The sequence below is a fragment of the Pongo abelii genome, chromosome 8 (assembly GCF_028885655.2).
Source record: "Pongo abelii isolate AG06213 chromosome 8, NHGRI_mPonAbe1-v2.0_pri, whole genome shotgun sequence".
Lineage (NCBI taxonomy): Eukaryota > Metazoa > Chordata > Mammalia > Primates > Hominidae > Pongo > Pongo abelii.
Window position 1 is genome coordinate 35,143,491 of NC_071993.2, and position 18,724 is coordinate 35,162,214.

The 18,724-nt window shown below is 39.0% G+C and overlaps 1 protein-coding gene across 34 annotated transcripts in view; it reads right to left on the minus strand.

The window, feature by feature from the left end:
• PARD3 (par-3 family cell polarity regulator) overlaps nucleotides 1-18,724 on the minus strand; it is a 713,016-nt gene that overhangs the window by 411,295 nt on the left and 282,997 nt on the right. The window lies entirely within an intron of this gene.

Here is an 18,724-nt window from a genome sequence, read left to right on the forward strand (position 1 = left end):
AATTTTTGTATTTTTGGTAGAGACAGGGTTTCATCATATTGGCTAGGCCAGTCTCAAACTTCTGACCTCAAGTGATCTGCCCACCTCAGCCTCCCAAAGTGCTGGGATTACAGGTGTGAGCCACTGCTCCCAGCCAAACTCACAGTTTTTATAAGTACATAGTTAGGTAAATACACAGACAAATGGGTAAGTATATCAATAAATGTTAATGAATGTGTGAGTATAAAGAGTTTCCAGCTCTGTCCACACAGAGATCCTAGAAACAATGGCATCCCCAGTGCCACTGAGCATGCCTAGTACTCAGATCATGGTTTCTAATACCATTCTCCAGTTAATGAACAAGCGCTCCTTGAAAAATGGTTGATTTCAGGGCTGTGGTCAGGGAAACACATGGTAAGCCTGGAATGCCTTGTGATGTCAAAAAGGGGTACTCAAAAATGATGAAGGCACATCAAAGGGAAGCAGGTGTCAACCTGAAGGGGCTCCCAATGGACAAAGCTGAGACAACTGACAAACTAAAGAAATCATACTAGCATTGGATCATTATCCAAAGAATAAACTAAAATCCATGAGTCCATAATGATATAAATAATTGAACAAATAAATGGTAGAGAATAAACAGCTGTTCCCTGCTGTAGCATTCCAAATAATAAATAGAAGGAATGATGGCAACAGAAATCATCATTAGGCAACCTCCACAGTAAAAATTGTTCAGGTAAAATCTACTAATGGATGTTAACATTAATGGGTGTGAATATGATAATAAACAGGATATTTGCATAGCTCAAAATGTCTCCCCAGAAGAGTCATTTTGACTAAAAAGCAAAACAGTAATATCGTTGAAGTGGAGAAGCTTGGCAGCCACTGCTGTACCCAGGTTAACGTCATTCATAGTAAAATGCAGCAATATCAAGTACCATCTGATAAAATGCATGTATATAACATTACTTTTGTGGAAGTATATAACATTACTTTTGTGGTATTCTTGCCAAAAATGTATAACATCCATCTAATTATGAGGAAACATCAGACAAACCCAAATTGAGGGATATTCTGAAACATAAATAAGGCTCCCCAAAAGTATCAAGGGTCATGAAAGTAAAAGAAAGAATGAGGAGAATGAGGAAGTTGTGCAAATTGGAGGAGTCTGAGGAAGAATGAGAACTACATGCAGTGGGAGGATAGAAAAAGGGCATTAGTGAAAAAATAGGCAGAATTCTAACGAGCTCTGATTAGTTGACAGTACTGACTCAGTGTGAGTTTCTTTCTTTTGATAATTGTTCTATGATTATGTAAAATGTTAACATTAGGGACAGATGAAGCGTATATGGAAATACTCTGTAACTATTATTCCAACTTTTCTGAAGTATAAAATTATTTCAAATTAAAAATTTTAAATGTTATAATATTTTAAAAAGCTATAAAAATAAAAACGTACTCTATGTCTTCTTATAACTAATACAGTTCTTAAAATGCTAATATACTTCTTATAAATCCCAAAGCATAGGCCAGGCGCGGTGGCTCACGCCTGTAATCCCAGCACTTTGGGAGGCCTAGGCGGGCGGATCACTTGAGTTCAGGAGTTCAAGACCAGCCTGGCCAACATGATGAAACCCATCTCTACGAAAAACATAAAAAATTAGCCGGGTGTGGTGGCACGCTTCTGTAATCCCAGCTACTCGGGAGACTGAGGCAGGAGAACTGCTTGAACCCAGAAGGTGGAGGGTGCAACGAGCCGAGATCCTGCCACTGCACTCCAGCCTGGGAAACAGAGCGAGACTCTATCTCAAAATAAATAACATAACATAACATAACATAACATAACATAACATAAAATAGAAAATAAATCCCAAAGAGTAAAAAACTTCTAAGGATCCACAATGGCTGCCACCTTGGAGATTCACCCTTCAATCCCACACCTAGCAACTCAGCTTAGCCTTCCAAGAAAAGAACCATGACTGGAACCAAAATGAACCCCTCTCCTGCCTCCAATCCAAGCTTTTTCAAGGCCAACACTTGTCTCAGGTCAAAAACAGAAATGCCAATGTACAGAATATGCATAGGACTCATAATTAGAACGCTCATTTTATAAATCGCTTTGTCATTTTGAACAAATGCTATTTCCGTGAACATTTATTTATCATCGATCCATTTATCATCGACACAACGAAGAAAACCATTGTACAGTCACAAAGAGACAGGAAGCTCAGAAACCTGCTGACGTATAGATAGAATCAGCTGATTAAACAATCTGGAAGAACCAGTACCAGGGTTCATACCATACCAGGGTAACTAGTATGAAGAAATCACAGTAGGATGAATAATTGGGCCACTCAACCTTATAATGAACAACATAAATCAGAAAAGAAGTCCTTAATAGTTACAAAAAAAATGGAAAGGTATGCATACGTATACACCAAAATATCCATATATAGTAAAATCAGTTTGTTTATCTGACAGTGACTTGCAAGTGTCTGCCTGTATTAGAGACACAGACATTCCAACAGATTAGGGGTCAATCGGCAAACTTTTTCAAAAAGAATAAGACAGTAAATATTTTTGGAGCTGTGGTCCGTACTGTCTCTTTCATAACTACTCTACTCACCAATTATAGTATGAAAGGGCACCCATCCATAGACAATACAAAAACAAATGACTGCGACTACATTTGAATAAAACTTTATTTATAAAATAAACAGGCCAAATTTGGCCCATGGTCCCCTAGTTTCACAACCCAGCCCATCTTTCTAGTAACATGCAATTTTAGTTTCAGTTTGAGCAATAAAACTAAAAGTCAAGGTACCTTTGTAGCCCCAAAAAACTAAAAATACTCATTTCAAGCTCTGCATGAGGATTTTGGATTGCTACACTTGATTTTAATATCATCATACTTTTCATAAGGTGTGTGGCTTAATATGCATTTTGAAGATATTAAGTTTTGACATTTTGGTGCTTAATTGGAAGCAAATGAAATTCATGTTTTGTTATTAACTTTTCACAATGATGTGTTCTCTCAAGAATCGAGTCCTTTCTGCAAACTGAAAATAGAGATTGAATATTACAAAGAATGAGTCTTTAAATGCCACACATGATGGAAGAGCTTATACATATATATTAGTTTCAATAATTATCTCCAGCATTTTTAGAAAACATTATAGAGAATCACAGTTGGTGATTTGCAGTATGCCAATAACATACGATTCCACAGCTTTCTTTTAAACCAAAATTTAAGTGCCAGGTCCCAATATGAAATAATTTTATGTTAAACTGGGAAAGATATATAATTTTAGAAAATCTACTCTATAAGAATGCATATAGTAACACAGGAAAAAAAAAAAAGGTGGGGGGGAACCTTCACAAAAAAACTGCATATTAAAAATCTCCATCATGCCCTTCAAAAAGTAAAGGAAAAGTCTTTTAAATTTGTGAAATGTTACTCAAATTCTAATTTAACGGATGGAATCTTCACTGCTGTCCACAAAGCAGATCATTTTGAAAGTTCATTTTTTCCTTGCAATAATTATTAATCTCTCTTCTCTTCCATTCATCTATCAAGTCTCCATGAGAAAAGAAAGGTAGAATTTGAATAACACCTACAATAGCCCAAGTAGAAATAAACTCCAAACATTGTCACCCACTTTCCCCTACCTCAGGACAAGTCATTTTAACTATGAAACATCAGAACCCCCCAACAGAAAACCTCTTATAGAAACAACACACAGAAATGCTTATAAAACCCTTGGATCTAGGGAAGTCCCTTTAATAGGTAAAATTAAGACCTGAAAGCCCACAACTGCATGTAGCAAAGTGGCTAGCAGCAATAGAGAATCAGAGAAAGCTACATTCAAAGCCAGCTCTGACCTTATTTTTTGGGTAGCTGTTGGTAAATCCAGTGGCCTAACAACTCCAGACCTTACTCTCCTCATTTGGAAAAAAGGATGGTGGTTGTGGGTAGACAGAATAACGGTCTCCCCAAAGTTATCCACGTCCAAACTCCTGGAACCAGTGAATGTTACCTTCTATGAAAAAGGGACTTTGCAGACAGAATGGAGGTTAAGAACCATAAAATGGAAAGATTATCCTTCATTATCCAGGTAGAGCCCCATCTAATTACGTAAGTCTGGAAAAATGGAGAGCCACGCCTGGCTGCGGCCAGAGAGAGACGTGATGATGGCCAGAGAAATACTACACTGCCCACCTTGAAAATGAACAAAGGGAGTCATGAGCCAAGGAAAGTAAGCAGCATTTAGAAGGCAAGGACATGATTCTTCCCTAGAGCCTCGAGAAAGGAGCATGGTTAACACATTGATTTTACGGCATTCTGACCCATGTCAGCCTTCTACCAAGCAGAATTGCCAGGTAATGAATTTGCATTGTCTTCAGCCACTTATGCCTGCTCTGCCAGATGTGGGACAAATAAAGAGATAAGGTATACAACTTCCAGAACACAAATATAAGCACATTTATTATGAGCTTTTATTAAATTATATTGTGATGGTTGATAAATATGTTCTACTTTTGTAAATATGAGAATTAGTTTCAAGAGTAAAGAAGACTGATGCAAAGCTCAATCGCTGTGTCTTGGATCTACACCGGAATGGTAAGGGGAAAAAGAACACGGAAAGAAGACAACATGCTAGAAAATGCATGTTCAATATAGATATGGCACAAAATGACCTTCCACAGACGCTCTACATCCTCCTCTAGAGGGCCCCACAGAAACACAAAGTCGTTTTTATTATTTCACTTAACAGGAAGCAAAGCTGAGCCTCAGAGAGATGAATCTGACTAGCATATAAATAAATACAGAATAAATTTGAGATGGGAAATCAAGTCAAAGATCCTATTTTCTCCGAATCTTCCTGCTCTGGAGCATCTAACATATCCACTGCACAGGCCACTGGCAGGCTACAAACTAAGATTATCTGCAGCCCTCTGAATAGGATTCTGTTCATTTTTGATTAATCAAACGTAACAACCTGCCTTTACCAAATTAATGCAATTTTGATGACACCACTTAAAATTTTTCTGAACATATCTGAGGGTAATGAAGATCATCACAGACAATTCATCCTGCTGATGCCATCACTCAGTCTTAAACAGAGGGCTTAAAAGGATCAAAGAACTTGCAGATTCTACCCTCATACAGGAAAATGAAAGCTGATTTAAGCCAAGTCTAAGTGAAATTTCAAAGACCTCTAGGCTCAAACTCCACACACCCTGAGAAGCCATTTTATTGTGACACCCTGTGAGCAATCTCTCACTTTCCATTGCTTTCTTCATGTATAAGCTAGACATATCCAGGGAAAGTCAATTATGATGGGTGTCATTGGATACTCAATGTCAATATATGGAATTGTTTTCCTATGAAATAAAGACTTTTAATTCTTTTAAAAAGTCATATATTTTGGCCCTGGATAAAGTATAAAACATGTTGGAGAATACTAGAAACAAGAATAAACTTGAAGATGCCTCCATGACCCTCTCTTCATCTAAGAAACATGAGCAGCCTCCATGAGTCAAGCCAGATCCAGCGGCTTAGTCAACAAGAAGCACAACACAGAAAGTGCGTGTTTGAGAGACAACAGTGAGATGTCATGGCAGATGTGCCTATAAAGAAGAATGTGACAGAAGAGAATAGAAAGAAAATTCAACAGATATGGGAGAACTAGAGCACAATGCAATAAATTTCAAAAACTTAACAATAAAACTAAAGGAGTTGGAGACAACATGCATTTTTTAAGTTTGAAGTGAGGCTGTTCCATGATGTATAATTCTAAACTATCACTAATTCAAAAATCACTTTTCCTTTCCATAGTTTATAAATTATAGATTTCTATAATTAGGATCATACCTACCAATACATTTAAATTCTTCTGCCCTTTCACTCAAGGATATCCAAAAAAATTATAAATTAGATCAAGTATTTGAGTTTCTGAATTCCCCTTTTTCTATCTCTTATTTTTTTTAAGATTTCATTTACACTTGTCTCCCATAAAGCACACTTGATAACCTGTAGCACTTACATAAAAGAAAAACTAACCAAACACTAACATGCTTGTGTAGATTATCACAGAGTATTATCCAACATAAGAAACGGAGCTAAATGAGATCAATCTTTAATAAAGCCATTTCCAACAAAATATCATGCAGGGGAGGGCAGAACATTCCCGCTGCTTCCTGAATAACTCAGGAGGCCACCACCATCATAAGCTTCTATCTGTCAATTGCCAAAGGGAGACCTGTCCCACAAGAGCTAATGCCATCCTTTAAGAAGAAAGTACTTCTTGAACACTCATGCCTAATAGAGATATTCCACTGTATCTGGAAACCACAGTGAAAGATATTCACCTACGATACTCCCTAGCCCTGATGTTTACATTTCAGAGCTGAAATTTAATTCTGTTGTCCCTCAGGGTGACACAGTCTATCACCCACTGAGCCTTCAGACTAATTAGATTCCCAATTTAAGACTTATGTTCAACTAATAGCCTTGAGTATGTCAACCACAAACCACAATGAAAATATGCAAATCTGTATAGCCATCAGCTAACTGACCCACCTGCCAAATATAATATAACTCCCTCTTGCTCTACTCTCTACCATGAGTGCCACTGTTACACTGGTACCCACCCATGAGGTTACAACTATATTACACTACTGCTTAAGTATTAATAAAAAGTAGGATAGCACAGTAAGACAGAACAAAATAATTCTGAAATGGGCTAATCACATACAGATAGGTTGACTCCAAATTGGAGGAAGTGGCACGAGTTGTGATTTTATCATGAACACATGCAGTGTTCCCTCAAAGAGAACATGGTAAGACTGGCAAATGGGCAAGATGAATAATCTCAGAAGCAAATGCAATGATGTAGTAACTAATTATTATGTAGACACAACAAAAAGGGAACTAAAAATCAATTTGTAAGCTTTCTGATGACTGAATTTACTTTAATGACACAGAGACAATACTAAATCCTTAATCATTCTCTGAGCCTTACTTGCTAGCATGGTTCATTAAAAACTCATTTAAACAGAGCTAGTGTTTAACTGGACGAGTAAGCAAAAGGATATATTTGAACCAATGATGTTTTGTAATCATAGTAATACAAACTATACCAATAAAAACTCGCTACAGAACAAGAATCTCGAGCTTGCCATTGGAAAACTTTAAATGTTATGCATGCAAGATTAATTCCACGTTTCATCAGCATTTTAAGAAGTGTATATACTGTCTGATAAGAAAGACCCAAAACATAGAAAGGAACACTAAAATACCATGAGCACATTAAAGACTAGCGAATGTTCCTACTGGCTAAGCCAAGAATGGCAAAGTGTGGGTAGACTTTCTCCTACGCAGTACCAGGAAACTCGACCTCAAACCCATCTCAGGCTCTAGCCCCATGGTTTTTGATATTAGAGCAGTACCTCACCTATGGGTATATGTTCCAGCCTTGCCACTCTGCCAACCTTCCAACATATCTAAGAGGGAGTAACGTGGAAACAGGGGTCAACAGCATGGTGTTCTAAACTGTGAACAATTTAGCTTGACAATTCATATGTTTACGTGTATCCAGAAATGCCTGCATTAATAAATGATAAATAAGAGAATCCCTCAATAGTAACTCTTTAAATTAACAACATAGTCTGCAGTAGGGATTTTGCTTAAAAGAAAAAAAAAAAGATTTTTTTTTTCTAAGAGGCGTGAGCCTCTGTGCCTGGCCAAAATATTTTTATTAATCAAAAGTCCACCAGGCATGGTGGGTCATGCCTGTAATTCCAGCACTTTGGGAGGTGGAGGTAGGCAGACCACGAGGTCAAGAGATGGAGACCATCCTGGCCAACATGGTGAAACCTCGTCTCTACTAAAAATACAAAAATTAGCTGGGCGTGGTGGCACACACCTGTAGTCTCAGCTACTCGGGAGGCTGAGGCAGGGGAATCGCTTGAACGTGGGAGATGGAGGTTGTGGTGAGCCGAGATCGCACCACTGCACTTCAGCCTGGTGGCAGAGAGAGACTCTGTCTCAAAAAAAAAAAAAATCCAACATCATGTAGGAAATAGGTCTTAATGAGATAAACCAAAATATCTCTTTCTCTCAGACACACACACAGCCTCTCTAAACTGTAATTAAAAGACAACCATCACCAAAACCCACAGCACCAATCACAATGTTAAACATTACTGAGCAAGCAACTGGGGGTGAAATACTTTCCACCTTCTTCCTACTCTCCACAAAACACCACTGCCTTCACTCCCAGGCATAAGTCACATCCTGAAATCTCCCCCAGTCCCTACGCTGTAATAGTCCCAGGGCATGAAAAGCTGCCAATGTGAATGCATAACCCAGAAACACAGCAGGACAGTTACAACCAGGCAGGAGCATACCCTGCTCTCCCGCTCCTCTGAATGTCTGCCTCCATTGGTGAGTCCACGAAAACAGAGCTGAGATCCTTAGTAGGAAGCCCCTTTCTTTCTAGTCTTTCAGAGCTGAGATCCTTAGTTAGGAAGGCCCTTTCTTTCTAATCTTTTTACCTCTTCAGCTAGCTGGATATAGTAAACCAGGGCCTGGTTCCATGGGTGGGGAGACCTTGTCTCCATACCCACACACCACCCTCAAACCCTCCTCCTGCTGTGCCACCAGCAAGTTACGAATGTCTAGATGCAGGGAAAGTAGGAGTCCCACTTAAGCTACAACTGCCTCCTCCTACCAACTTGTACATTCAGCTCCCTGCTACAGTTCATTTCCAGTGTTGTCAGAAACAAGGGTAATTCCGTCTCTACCATCAAGTAATACCATCTTACAGAACCGAGACATTCCCTCACTGGGCTTCCTTAACCCACCACTCATTCCATTGTTGAACTTGTAAAAAATGACTCATCACTAAAATGTCTTGCCATTCAAATCTGGTAAACTTTATACTTTATTTTTTGGCAATCAGCAGTGGAAAACTTTTCATTCTAAAATAGAAACTTGAAGGATCACTTCCTTAGTCCTAAATTTTGCAAATTATATGTAAAATGAGAAGCACTAGAAAAGAAAACTTGGCTGTGGCTTTGGCCAATCAATCAGAACTGGGAAGCAGTTAAGCAATTTGCACAAAGTCATGGAAAACTTCTCCGCACAATGTCAGGTCTAGAGATGATGCAGCAGGGGTCAGCACATCACCAGCCCTGGCATTTAAAGACACGATGGTATTTCCAACTCTAAGAACTAGCCTTGTTTCCAAGGCAACCTGCCCTTTGTATAAGGGACTCACTTGGGAGTTCATAATCCCTTTACCTGCTGACTTCACAATTTGAACAAGACCCTCAGCGATGACTTAGCTTCCATCTAAAAGTATCACAAGAAAAACTGAGAGCAGTTTAACTATTTTAAAGGAAGAAAGGAATTCAGATGATTCTATTAAGACATGGGCTGGAGTGGGGAGGGTAGATAGAGAAGAAAAAAGTGATTCAGAAAAAAAGAAGAAAGTAGAACTAGGAGTTGCTGCTTAACAGTGATTTATTTTCAAATTAAGATATATCAAACCCACTACTTCTGTTCACTTCAAGTTCTGAATGAAAGTCCAGGTGAAAATGACACACAATGAAAACCTCGAATTCATTCTGACAACCACAAACCAATATTAGCAAAAGATCAAAGTTCAATAAATTTGTTTTGTAAAATGTAAGGCTAATGTTACAGTACAAAATGACTTAGTTTAATTTGCATGCAAAAAGGAAGGGTGTGATTTTTAAATATCCACCCAGGGGCACAGATGAAAAACTTCATTTTCTGACTCCCTTTTTGCTACTCTCATTATTTCAACACCTTCTACAAAGAAGAGATAACGGTGTCCTTGACATTAGCCTAAATTATCTTCAGTATGCAATACAACGATTAAATTAGGCTCATTTTAATCAACTGGCAGGTTTATTCAAAAAGTAACTAAATAATAAAATTCTTTTTATCAACTCTTCATTAGTATAACCTGTTTAGCAATGTTTTTAAAAAATTGAACACAGAATAAATATGAATTGTGTGCCGATCTTTCCACCCCCATATTTGACAGGTAAAAGAAATAACTTGCAAGTTAAATATTCCCCCAATCCACAAATTGCTTTAATACTGAAATTTAATACCAATCTTCTGGAAGGTAAATACTAGTGCCATCTAATGGACTTAGTCAAGCACAAAGAGTTTAGAAATTTTAAGTTTTAAAGAAAATCTATTCTAAGGAAAGCCAAAGCCTCTACTTGCCTTCATTGGCTTCCCAAGACAACATGCACACAGGTGACCCAGAATAACGGAGATGGAGACACTTTATCCTGCGGTTTGCCAGGAACTCCACTCAGTCTGCTACCACAAGGTTGCTAATCATGAATGAGCTCTCAAGATGCGTCAGCCTCAAAGAAACAACTCACCAGCTGCATAGTCCTAGGTTAACTTCTTCACTTCTCTGGGCTCGGTAGTGATAGGTTTTGTTTTGTTTTGTTTTCCCCATAAATTTCATTTGATTATGACAAATTGCTTAGGATGTTTCCTGCAAGCAGCAAGTTTTTAAGAAATGTTACTAATATTTGAGTTTCAAGAGACTGAGGTAATCAAGAGGGGAAGATGAAAGACAACTAAGTTAAGCCATATAGACTTTATCCTGAAAACTGTGGCATTTCATTAACACACAGCAGTTTAATTTGCATTTATTCTGCACAAGGTTTCAAGGGGTATGGAGAAGGACTAGGAGGGTAAACACTCGTAGCTCATTAGTCCAATAATGAAGAAGTCATGAGGGCCAAGGCTAATGAAAAGGTGGTGAAAAGACAATCAGGATGTATAATTATTCAAATGCAGAATGGAGACTTATTTAAAAGGACATGGTATGTGGTGGATGGGTGCCATTATGAAGGAAAATGACAGATTTTAAGTGTCTAGGTTTGCGATTTGGGTGGTTGGGCAGAGGACAGGCACAAGGACAAACAAAGACAAAAGATGATGCATTCAGTTAGAGGGAATACTATCACATGCTCTCACCCAGTTCCTGGGACACAACTGGAGATGGGAGTCCATGGCACAAAAAAAAGTTTGAGGCTAACTACTTGTAATTGGGTGCCGTCCACACTTAGGTACAATTGAAGCCACAGGTTTCATCCAATCTGAATGCAGATCACCCATGGAAATCAGAACCCAAACCTGGGTAACTGCTGAGATTGCAGGTTCCTCTTCCCTTCCTCCAAACCACTTTCAAAGGATTTTGAGAACTGACTAAAGAATATAAATAAAATCAAGGAAACAGGGTTTCACAAAACTAGGGAAAGAAAAGTAGCATGGAATAGCTGTATCAGCAGTACTCAACACCACAAGAAGGCCCATGAACTCTTTCTCAAACAAGGACACATGTGCACTATCACTGCGGTGCTACTAAACAGGTGACCCCTGAACAATGCAGGAGTTGGATCCCCAGTACGCAACACCACAAGGAGGCCCATGAGTTCCTTCTCTAACAAGGACACATGTGCATTATCACCCCAGTGCTATTAAACAGGTGACCCTAGAACAATGCAGGGATGCAAACCCCCCCCACAGTCAAAATCTGAGTATAACTTTTGACTCCCCAAGAACTTAACTACCAAAGCCTACTGTTGACTGGAAGCCTAGCCACTATCATGAAACAGTTACACCTATTTTGTGTGTTATATGTATTCCACACTGAATTCTTACAATAAAGTAAATCTAGAGAAATGAAAATGTTATTAAGAAAATCATAAGGCAAAGAATATATATTTTTTTACTTTACTTTTTTTTTTTTTGAGATGGAGTCTTGTTCTGTCACCCAGGCTGGAGTGCAGTGGTGCAATCTTGGTTCACTGCAACCTCCACCTCCCAGGTTCAAGCCAATTCCCCTGCCTCAGCCTGCTGAGAAGCTGGGATTACAGGTGTGCACCACCAATCCCGGCTAATTTTTGTATTTTTAGTAGAGACGGGGTTTCACAATGTTGACCAGGCTGGTCTCAAACTCCTGACCTCAAGTGATCCTCCTGCCTCAGCCTCCCAAAGTGCTGGGATTATAGGCCTAAGCCACCATGCCTGGCAGAAAATATATTTAATAATCATTAAGTGGAAGTGGACCATCACAAAGGTCTTCATCGTCATCATCTTCATGAGGAAGAAGAGGAGGGGTTGGTCTTGCTGTCTCAGGGGTGGCAGAGGCAGAAGAGGTGGAGAAGGTGGAAAGGGAGGCAGGAGAGACAGGCACCTCTGTGTAACTTTACAGAAATACATCACAATTTCTGACTTTTTGTGTTTTTTTTTTTTCTCTAAAAATATTTCCATACAATACCAACCCTTCTTCCACTGTTGGATTTAATTACTGTACACATATCATAGAAGGGTCCATATTATAAAAGAAGTCAAAAATAGTCTTGAATAATCAGAACCCTTCTGTCAGATGGTGTAATTTCAGTTTTCTGGCACTGCTTCGTCTCTGTCTTCTTCCTCATGATCAGGCACTGGTTCGGAAATACTCATCTCCATCAAGTTATTTTCTATTAATTCCTAAGCTGTGGTATCTATGAGCTCTTGAATTTCTCTGAGACTGATATCTTGAAGTCCTTCATCCCCCACTATTTTGGTCATACCCACAATCTCTTTAATGACTTCCTTGACTGGCTTTGTTGTCGATTTTGTGAAGTCATTCACAATATCTGGACTCAGTTGTCTCCAGCAAGAATTTGTTATTTGGGATTTACTGGCTTTCACGGTATTTCTATCACAAGGAAGGCATCTTCATTGGTAATTCTTCCAGACCTTCATAATAATGTTCTATCAGTGTTCCCTTCCATAGTAACGACCATCCTTTCCAAAGGGTACTGTGTGTAATGAGCCTTACAGGTCTAAATTAGAGCCATTGTGTCTGAGGCAACTAGACTACTTGAACGCCTTGAACTCCTGGGGCTCTGGGTAGCCAGGGGCATTGGTCAATATCAAAAGAACTTTAAAAGGTGACAGTCCCTTACTGGCAAGGTACTCCCTGTCTTCAGGGACAAAGTATCAATAGAATAATCTGGAAAAGTGTTCCCAGTGTCCAGGCCTTTATGTTGTGCAATCAAAAGATTAGCAGCTGGTGTTTATCTTTTCCTTTCAAGGCTCAGAGGTTAGCAGCTTTGTAGATGAGGGCAGTCCTGACTGCCTCTGCTCAATACAGTTGAGTTAGCCTATCTCTTCTGGACTTAAATCCTAGTGCTTGATCCTTTTCCTTATTAATAAATATCTTCTGTTGGCATTTTTTCCAGCACTTTTGTCTGCATTAAAACCGTGTTTAGGCAGACACTCTTTCTCCTCAATGATTGTGCATCTGGAAACTTGTCTGCTGCCTCTTGGTTGGCAGAAGTTATTAATACTTTTGTTAGCTGAACATTTTTTTAAGCCAAGCCTCTTTAAAAAATTATCAAACCATCCTTTGCTGGCATTAAATTCTCCAGCTTTAAATCCTTCACCTTCTTGTTGCTTTAACTTGTCATGTAATGACATTACTTTTTCTCAAATCGTATTAGTCAATAGGTGCTTTTCCTTTAACCATCCTGCATCCACATAAAAGCTGCATTTTCAATATGAGATGAAAAGGTATTTCACAAAAGTACAAGGTTTTTGTGCCTGCTGGCATACCTGCAGCAATGGCTTCAGGAATTTCCTTTCTTGTTTTTTATAATGGTCCCTACACTGGATTCATTTATCTCGACATGGTGGGCAACTGTAGCAGCTGCAGACTTCAATCTATGGTACATATCAACTCTTTGTTGTAATGTCATGACTTTTCTCTCCTTTTTTGGGAGCATTTCCAGCATCACTAGTGGCACTTCATATGGGTCCCTTGGTGTTATTCAAGGTTTACAGTTTCATATTAAACATGATGAAAAATGCATGAGAATCAAGAGCAATTCCTTTTTATTGTGATATGCAATTTCCTGGGAAGACAAATTGCTCACAAGGAGATGATGAGCATCACATTGCACTTTAAGCAGACACGCACAACACTCGAGCTCACTGCAAGTAACAACAGGAGGGGGCTATGATATTACTACAGTAGTGCAGTCTGTGCTACAGTTAATTTTATGCAGTTACGATTTAATATTGCATCTTTATGGTTACTTACATTTCTCTCAACTATGAATAGCACCATGTACGTTTTGATAAATTTTAACTTCTTATAATAGATTTTTGTATATTTTATGGTTGTAAATGACAGGATATCTATATATTTTACACATTCATGATATATATTTTTAAATTTTTTTCCTTATCTCGCTACATAGTTCATCTAAAATTTTTAATATGCCAAATCTCCAAAAAATTTTCCAATATACTTACTGAAAAAGATCCATGCATATGTACACCCAAGCAGTTCAAACACAAGTTGTTCAAGGGTCAACTATACTTTTGTAACTATTATTTCTGAGTAGACAACTTTGCACCAGCTTATAAGGCTGGGCTCATCACGTGTTTTCTTTATATTTATTCTTTTGTTCACACCATGTGCCCGCTATGTGCCACATGGTGTGAACTGTGTGAAGTGCTGCTTATAGAACACTTTGTTAATCTAATAAAGCTACAAATGAACTTTCTCCATAAAAACATGCACAGAGTTGTTTCGTTCTGGATATACTTTTGGCAGATTCATAGATCCTTGCTCTATGAGAAATTAGAAGAAAAAATACATTTTCTAACATTCACTTAAATATCAATGAGCATTTCCTCAATTCTATTACATCACTCTGACACTACAAAGTTACATATTAGCAGAGTGTGAATTTCTTCTGAATATCTTCTAACTCTATTTTTATACTGAAAGATCTCTTCCAGTTGTTCCTACTCCATTTTTCTACTTTATGATACAGTCATGTCACTTAATGACACGGATACATTCTTAGCAATAAATGGTTAGGTGATTTCATTGTTGTGTGAACACCATACAGTATATTACATAAACCTGAAGGTACAGCCTATTACACACCTAAGCTATTATGTTACAACCTATTTGCTCCTAGGATACAAACCTGTACAAGATGTCACTGTACTGAATGCCCTACGCAACTGAAACATAATGGTAAGTATTCATATATCTAAACGTATCTAACCAAAGAAAAAATACAATAAGAATATGGGATTATAATCTTATGGGACCATCATCCTATATGCAATGCAATATTGACCAAAATATTGTTATTCAGTAAATGACCGTATAAATGTTCAAAGGCAGAACCTAAAAGTAAGCATGTTTTTAAGTACACCTGGACATAAAGATGGGAGCAATAGACACTGAATACTACTAGAAGGGGGAGGAAGGGAAAAGGGCATGCGCTGAAAAACTACCTACTGGATACTATGCTCACTACCTGGGTGGCGGGATCATCCATACCCCAAACCTCAACATAACGCACTATATCCATGCAACAAACCTGCACATATATCTCCTGAATCCAAAATAAAAGTTGAAAATATTTTTTTAAAAAAGCAATATTCAATCACTCTATATCAACTATAAGAGAATTATAACACGAGAATATCAAAAATATGATTGCAGGCAGGGCACGGTGGCTCACACCTATAATCCCAGAACTTTGGGGGGCCAAGGTGGGCAGATCACTTGAGCTCAGGAGTTTGTGACCAGCCTGGCCAACATGGTGAAACCCCATCTCTACTAAAAAATACAAAAATTAGCCAGGCATGGTGATACATGCCTGTAATCCCAGCTACTCAGGAGGCTGAGAGGAGAATTGCTTGAACCTGGGAGGCGGAGGTTACAGTGAGCCAAAATCACGCCACTGTACTCCAGCCTGGGTGACAGAGCAAGACTCCATCTCAAAAAAAAAAAAAAAAAAACAGACTATTGACCCAAAAGTACACTGTTACTCCTTGGATTAACACCATTTGCCCTAACCATCTACATCCACTAGAAATGGCAAAACAGTCCTTTGCAATTCTGTCTTTTGGCAAAAATATTTCAGCTCTAGAAAGATTCAGTACGTCGGCAGGAGATAATAAACACCCCCATTTCCATGAAAGGCTGCACTTCAATTTCCACATAGCCAACAGGTTAACTTTTGGAGGCAGATCTACTTGTAAGGCAACCAGTATCGCTGTGAGGAGGTCTTAAGACCCAGAAGGAAAAAATTAGCCAGGCGTGGTGGTGGGCGCCTGTAGTCCCAGCTACTCGAGAGGGTGAGGCAGGAGAATGGCGTGAACCTGGGAGGCAGAGCTTGCAGTGAGCGGAGATGGTGCCACTGCACTCCAGCCTGGGCAACAGAGCGAGACTCCGCCTCAAAAAAAAAAAAAAATAAGACCCAGAAGGAATGTGAATGCTGTGGAAATGCAGACAGGAGGAGTCTGTCTGGGTCAAGTCAATGGAAAGAGTTGAGTTCCACTCCAAAGGATGGGTGTGCCTCTCAGGCTGAAGAGCAGCAGGAGAAATTTGACGGGGCAGCCCTGGAGGTCAGAAGACAAAGATTCAAATCCACACATTTTCACTGACTAGTGGGTGACATTGAATGGGTCACATGAGCTCTCAGTGCCTCAGTTTCTGTTCGTCTAATAAATGAAGAGGGCTACAATGCCAACCACAGGAAGTTGCCATAAACTTCCGAGGTCATTATGAGCAAATGTGCCTGTATATGCAGACAGTAAACAAAATCACAGGCACAAAGCAAGTGAGCCCAAGGTCCAGCGGCTGCAGAACAGTGCAGGCAGTGGTTGATGTTGTTGTTGCTATCATTAGAATCATCCTATTTTAGGGCCAGTCATGGTGGCTAACACCTGTAATCCTAGCACTTTGGGAGGCTGAGGTTGGGGGATCACTTGAGGTCAGGAATTCAAGACTAGCCTGGCCAACATGGCAAAACCATGTCTCTACTAAAAAATACAAAAATTAGCCAAGCACGTTGGTGCATGCCTGTAATCTCAGCTTCTCAGGAGGCTGAGGCAGGGGAATTGCTTGAACCTGGGAGGCAGAGGTTGCAGTGGGGCCAAGATCATGCCACTGCACTCCAGCCCGGGCAACAGAGCAAGACTTTGTCTCAAAAAATGAATCATCCTATTTTGTTTATTTTGCAGACAAATTGTAGTCCTGAGCAGGATACCCAGGGTTTAAGAATAATATTAAGTGCAACAAAAAAATTATGTAACAATCTACATAAAACTCTGTATAAGTAGCTGCTTTGAATATGCCTACGTTTTAATCCCCATATGTCTTGAGGAAGTATATTGGCACGGGTAGAAGCAGGAAGAGATTAGGAGAATGGAAAGAAGAAATTCTTCTAACACATTAGCAAAAAGTGTTAAGTATTGGGGAAAAGATCAAAGGACTTATCGCCATCAGAGAACGCTGTCTTGGTGTGCCTGAAAATCCCCCATCTAAGACACAAAGGGAAAGAGGGAAATCAAAATGGATACCAGACAGTTCATGCAATGAGATGAGAGTATTCCAGCATCTTCCATGACCAAGAAGAGTAACACAAATTAAAACAGAGCAATATTAAAGTAAGACAGGTTTTGGGGTTTTGTTTTGTTTTTTGAGACAGTCTCACTCTGTCACCCAGGCTGGAGTGCAGTGGCGCAATCTCAGCTCACTGCAACCTCCATCTCCCAGGCTCAAGTGATTTTCCTGCCTCAGCTGGGATTACAGGTGTGCACCATTACCACCTGGCTAATTTTTGTATTTTTAGTAGAGACAGGGTTTCACCATGTTGGCCAGGCTGGTCTTGAACCCCTGACATCAGGTGGTCCACCAGCCTCAGCCTCCCAAAGTGCTGGGATTACAGGCGTGAGCCACCCTGCCTGGCCAAGACAGTTTTAAGTTAATGTTTAACCCACAATTATCTTTAAAAAAAATATTTAGGCTTTAAAAAGCCAAATCTGATTATAATTAACTCCATGTCAATGCTCAAAATTTTGTTGGTACAAAAATGCTTTTCCTTCAAAGACAATAAACCTACTGGACAAACACCTGAGCTGGTTTTTAGTAATAAATCTAGTCAGTACTGTTATTAATAGTGTTGTTAAAAAACTGAGAACGAGAGTGTATTCTGTCCATCAAGAGCTGATAAAACACTCCAAAAATAATCCCAAGTTCTTCACTACCGATTCATCACCAATTCAAAACTCTCGTTGAAAGACTTTGGTGTCTCTCCCACCATTCACCTTGACCTCTACTTAACACCTATGCTTCCACACATTGGAGCCACTGGTAGGACTTCAGTATAACAAAAAAAAAATTTAAAATATTCTAAGAGTTCTACTCACTCCCTCAAATATGCATATAAAAAGTACTTAAATCATTTAATGTTGTTATATCTTCAAATCTACAGTGACTACAGTGACTTCACTGAACAGAAGAAAATTTGGAGAAAAACTAAGGCTTCATTAATAATCACCCCAAATATCTATGAAAGAAGTAACAGTGCTAGCAGTACTGCTTTACAATACCAACATGTTTCAAAGACTGTAAGTAACATGTCACGTATCCAAGTGGGAAAAGGCCTAAGCTCTTTCTTTTATCTTTAATCTCTCAGTTTTCTAAAAACACTATTTAAAACCTATATAAAGATATTACAAGGAAATACAGTACTGAATCATTATTTCCCAAAAACCATCACGTTTTCTTGTAGAAGGTCCTGAAAACATCTCACGATCTTTAGTGTGGACAGTGTCCACACCAGAATACAATCACCAGTGTGAAATCTTGAATTA